General features: G+C 40.8%; 1 long non-coding RNA gene across 1 annotated transcript; it reads left to right on the forward strand.

Annotated features, from left to right (window-relative positions):
• The first annotated feature begins 596 nt into the window (after nt 1–596).
• On the forward strand, nt 597–4,921 carry LOC105948260. Its single transcript, XR_004223314.1, has 3 exons — nt 597–849; nt 2,835–2,902; nt 4,270–4,921. It is a non-coding gene; the product is annotated as an uncharacterized LOC105948260 (long non-coding RNA).
• The last annotated feature ends 970 nt before the right edge of the window (nt 4,922–5,891 follow it).

The raw sequence follows: 5,891 nt of genomic DNA on the forward strand, positions 1-5,891 counted from the left end.
TTTTTGTTTTGCTCCCATTGGAAGCAAATTTTTCTTTTTAGCCTTGGGGAAGCATTAGGGCTGCCTGAAAGCGTCCTAGGGACTGGGGGTTTTTGGTCATGGAGATCTTTTATCCCCCCAAGCACATTACCTCATTTTTTTTTGGAGTCCTTGATGTCTGGGCTCTGAGATCAGGAGGGCATGGTGGTGCTATGGCAGGTATCACTTGTTTGTCCTTGATCCATGTGCCCTCCCAGCTGCGGGTAGCAGGTCTGGTGGCAGGTGCTTATCCCCCCATCTGTGTGCCCTACTGGGCCTGCTTGTGAAGCGTCCAGCGGCAGTGGAGTGTGTGGCCCCTACACTCCTCCTCATTTTTACAGATGGGAGAGGGAGGTGGCAGTTAGCTAAGCATCAGGAAACATGGACTTAGTTAGCGGCCTGAGCCTTATGGCCTCCTTTCCTTATTTCCCCTATACTGGGGCATTATTTTTTTTCTTTAAATGGAGGATTCCAGGTTTCAGAGCCAGCTGCCTTCCTCACAAGTCTTTTCCAAGGTTGAGGTAATTAAAAAAAAAAAAAAAAAAAAAAAAGGGTGCCATTCAAGCCAGCATACGGAGGTAATGCTCAAGATGCAAGCTTGATTTCCAAAATCTCAACACTTGGAGCAAATTGGTAAGTCTGCAATTTTGTCTATTCTGGGAGCTGTGCAAATGCAATGCCTGTTGGAGCAGACACCAGTTGCAGGTAATTGGGTAATTACTTGGCAGGGCAGTATTCAGCTGTAGGTAATGGGGTAGATAGGTCCCCTCCCCCTTTCCTTCCTTCCCTTTCTCCTTCCTGGCTGTGAGGATGAAGCCCCAGGAGTATGAGGTAAGGACTCTGTGTTACACTTATGTTTTGGTGCCGTAAGTTGCTGTTACTTCCCTTCATACTGCTTCTCATAAAGAGTTGGGCTAGTCTTTTTAAGCTAGGGAACTGGTGTCTGCAATATTTATATGTAACCTGGCTCAGCCAGTGTGTACATGGGAATATGTGCTAGCCTGGAATGGGCAGCATGGCTCTGTAGCAGAATCTTTATGGGCCAGATTATTGGAACAGCCTACTGAACGTATATGTTAAATCACTTCAGTGGTTCCCTATGCATAATATACCATCCATGCTGAATGTATATGTTAAATCATTTCAGTGGTTCCCTATGCATAATATACCATCCATGCTGAATGTATATGTTAAATCATGTCAGTGATTCCTAGGTGTAATATACCATCCATGCTGAATGTATATGTTAAATCATTTCAGTGGTTCCCCATGCATAATATACCATCCATGCTGAATGTATATGTTAAATCATTTCAGTGGTTCCCCCATGCATAATATACCATCCATGCTGAATGTATATGTTAAATCACTTCAGTGGTTCCTAGGTGTAATATACCATCCATGCTGAATGTATATGTTAAATCATTTCAGTGGTTCCCCATGCATAATATACCATCCATGCTGAATGTATATGTTAAATCACTTCAGTGGTTCCCCATGCATAATATACCATCCATGCTGAATGTATATGTTAAATCATTTCAGTAAAATACTATCTATGCTGAATGCATAGGTTAATTAATTTCAGTGGTTGCTATGTTAAACCATTTCAGTGGTTTCCATTTGTAATATACCATATATGCTGATTGTATATGTTAAATTATTTCAGTGGTTGCTATGGGCAATATACCATCTATGCTGAATGTATATGTTAAATAATTTCAGTGGTTCCCATGCATAAGATACCACCTAGGCTGAATGGATATGTTAAATCATTTCTGTGGTTGCTATGGGCAATATACCATTTATGCTTAATGTATATGTTAAATCATTTTAGTGGTTGCTATGGGCAATTTACCATTTATACTGGAGGTATAGATTAAGTCATTCCAGTAAAATACCATCGATGCTGAATGTATAGGGTAAACATATTAGTGGGTAATATTCCATGTAATACTGAATGTATAGGTTCAAACACTTGAGCGGTCCTCATGCAGGGTAATATGCCATTTAAACTGATATGTATGTTAAAACACAACATGTAGTTGCCTGACAGGCTTAGATAACTAACAATTTGAATGTATATGTTGCAGCATTTTATCGGTTCTGTGGGTTAAGGCAATGTCCATACTGTATTGATTCAGTTTTGGGTCATATTGGCTTATGCAGCTTCCAGGTAAGTAGGGGTAACATTATCACTGATAGTGACCCGGTATCATGCTTGTTTAAACAACATGTATTTTGGTTTACAGCATAGTTTCTATTGAAACGGGCTGTTTGGGTATTGCTCACCCATTGACTATGGCTTATGTAGAAGCAACAGCCAAGCAGGATAATGTAGTTTGCATGTTAATGCAGTCCCTACGCTGTATTATTTGTTTTTAAGGTAGTGGTCAACTGACTTAAGGGTACAACCAAGCAGAATTGTGGTTGTATATGTATTATATCTAACAGAGGTGTTGCATGCAGGTATTATACTGTATTTGTAAAAAGCTAAATTCTGAGGGGGCAACAACACAGTGTATATGTATTTTTCTCTTCTTTCAATACAGGACCAGTACAAACAGCCAAGACTGTGTTTAGGTAGGATACACTGGTCTGAAACCAGCAGCCATCTTGGCTTCATATGCACTGTTATATTGTGTAGATGCTAAGGGCCACACTCTGAGTGCAGACAGGTATTACACACTGCGTATGCACTGGCATGCTACAGGTGTTCAAATTATGTGTATGGGTTTAATGTGACTTAACTCGGAGTTTTAGCCTTACTGTAGACACAGTAGTCATGTTATTTTCAAATTACGTTATGGTTTCAGATCTGTTAGGTGCTGGTTTTTCTCAAGACTAGTGGTTGGAGGATTCCCACTACGGCTGTGCTGCTGGGGTAAGTGTTATAAATGTTTATCACTTTTTTTTTTTAAATTGCCAGGGCTTCTGATCTGGCAGATACTTCTAGGAACAAGGGGCGGCTCAGAGGAACGTGGCTCACAATGCCTTGTAGGTTTCCATGGTTATCCATATAACAGGGCATTATGCTAGAAGCCTGATCAATAGGGCTCTGTATGGTCAATAAACATTCCTGGCTCTGGACACTATGATTGGTTCACCATTTAAGTCCAGTATTCAGTGGGTGCATCGGTTTAAAGAACTTCTTGTATATGGGACTACAGAGATAGTAATCTGTATAGGCAACTATGGCCATGACTACTGCATCATTTTCAGGCCTTGCTGTTGGGGTAGATAGTAAGATAGGCCTGTCCAGTATCCTTGGTCAGGTACATAGAGGGGCCAGTTAGCGGACTAAGTTTAGGCTCAGAGGCCACATATTACAACTGTCACATTTAGAATCTTAGAAGGGTGCTTGAACCATCAGCAGGCTAAGGCTATGGGACAGACCCATGAGCTAAGTGGTCTATGGGTTTGAGCATTGTCATACTGTTGGTATGGGTCGGTTTCCTTTTATATCTATAGGGGGATAACTGTCCCCTTACCTAGATTTAATCCTTTCTTTACCTGGGTCTTCATTTCCTGTTGGTGCCCTTATTTTAGAGCATGCAAATGAGTCATAGGTTCTAGATCCAATCTACATGATGAAATCTATTATCCTTGTTAAGGTATATATCCTCATAGTAGGAGGGGAAGAAAAAAAAAAAAAAAAAAAAAAGCATTTCTGCAAATGCCAGTCTTGTGGGCATGTATTACAGCTGGACCCCCATTCTATTTTGCGCAGATCCTGTAGTGCCATCCAAATTATGCTTGGGCAGGGTACCAGGAGTGTAGGGTTAGGATGAGCCTTGTCTGAAGCTTTCCCTATGCGGTTTCCTCACAGAGACGGGCACTGTTCACTTCCAGTGGTGGCATGTAGTCTCTGGGGGTTAGTATTGGCAAACCATTTGTTAATATGTTTGGTAGGTATCAAACTGGCTACTTGGTAGGCTTTTGTGAAGGGTACCATTTTAGAGCCTGTGGGACTTACAAGGCTCTTGACTGGTTGGATTTGCTGGGTTAGTTTCAGGGGTCTCATGCTTAGCTAGATTTTTCCCAACTGGACTCCTGGAAGGATTCATGGGTTTTGGGGGCTAGGACATGGGCAGGCCCTTATGCACTCTGTAGACATCAGGAGTGACATATCTACAAGATGCGTATGTTTTGCAGGGGTAAACAAGAAGGCTATTAGTATTAGCTTGTCCTGGTCTGATACAGGTAGAATGTCATTGACTGGTTTGTTTTTTTTTTGTTTCCCCTGCTAAGTCTTTTCCTCAGGTGTTTACTACTTTAGCGGTTTCCAGCAGTGATCGCTGAGAGGGCACGTTGTTTCAGGCGTGCTGGTAAGTAGTGGAAGTAAGAAGACCTTCGGGTCTAACTATCCTCCTCCCTTATCGGTAAGTGTTTGGTCCTCTTTCCCCAGATGTGGGTTGCACATTTGGTATAATTATTTTGGTGAGGGCTTTACCTTTTTATACGTAAAGTCGTTACCCTGGCGATTCACACAGCTCAATCATCTTTGATTTCAGCCCCGATTCCTGGGCAGATATAGGGTTCACAGGTTTTTACCAGATATTGGTTTCTACACCCCACAGTGGGGTTTTCACTTGGTTTGGGATGTTTCTGGAATAGATTTATACTCTGGGATCCAGACTTCCTTCCTTTGTGGAACTTTTACCCTCCCGATTAGGGATATTAGCTTGCTATGTCCCAGTAAGTGTTGACATGGAGTGGCCAGGGAATGAGGAAAATTGTATCATACTTACCGTGATTTTCCTTTCCTGGCCACTCCATGTCAAGATTCCCACCCTTTTTCGGTAAGTTTCTAGAAGCTCATTACTAGACACCGGAGTGGAGGTAGGGTTGGTCTTTTAAAGCTTTGGGGAGGGTCCTTCTGATGGGAGCAGAGGGGAGGGGCTATCCCAGTAAGTGTTGACATGGAGTGGCCAGGAAAGGAAAATCACGGTAAGTATGATACAATTTTCCTCATTCCCCATCACATTTTTGGGGGAACATTTTTTAAATGATCAGATTCAAGATATTCATGAACTAATCATTTCTTTGTTTCAAAAACAAGATTGAAAATGTTGCAGAGGTATGAACTGGAAGCATTGTTATGATACGTCTTAGACTGCCTGCCACTTACAAAAATGTTTTTAATGCTGTTTCCTGTCTATTTGCGCTCTCCATCCTCCATTGTTCTTTTATATTTATATATCTGGGCATTAGAAACTGTTAGAGTCTGCTGAGGGCAGAACCGTTGTTACCTTTATGGCCCATTTAATAGATAATGAGAAACTGCCCATTGTTTAGAAAATAAAGCTTGCCTCCTTGTACTGTGTATGTATGTGTATAGTTGGAGATAAAGAGAGAGCGAGATGAGCAAATTTTTTTTTGATTCATGGATTTTTCTAAACCACACAAATATTTGCTATTGAAATTTTCACTGTGAAAAAAAAACACCTCGCTGTATTTGCCAGGATAAAAATTCCCATTGACTTAAATGCATTTGGAGTAAAAAAAAACCTCGAGAAAAAACTTCCATTTACTTTAGTGCATTTGGAGTAAGAAAAAACTCCCATTGACTTCAATGGATTTTGCATGAGAAATGCATCGTTTAGTGTGTACAGAGATAGGTTAGGGCTTCACTGTATGGCTACTGATGCCAGAAATTAAAAATTACCTAATCAACTTGATTCTCCTGTAATAAAATTTTTGTGGAAATAAAGTTATATTGCATAGGCAAAAATAAATATGGGGATATCCGACATCCAAATAAAACACATAAATGTAATGCTTGTCAACTGGCTTTACTCAAAATATATTTTGAACTGCTTTCCACCAATCATGAAAGTTTGGTTGCACACCTCTGCTGCTGAATTGTACAT

The sequence above is a fragment of the Xenopus tropicalis genome, chromosome 6 (genome assembly GCF_000004195.4).
Source record: "Xenopus tropicalis strain Nigerian chromosome 6, UCB_Xtro_10.0, whole genome shotgun sequence".
Lineage (NCBI taxonomy): Eukaryota > Metazoa > Chordata > Amphibia > Anura > Pipidae > Xenopus > Xenopus tropicalis.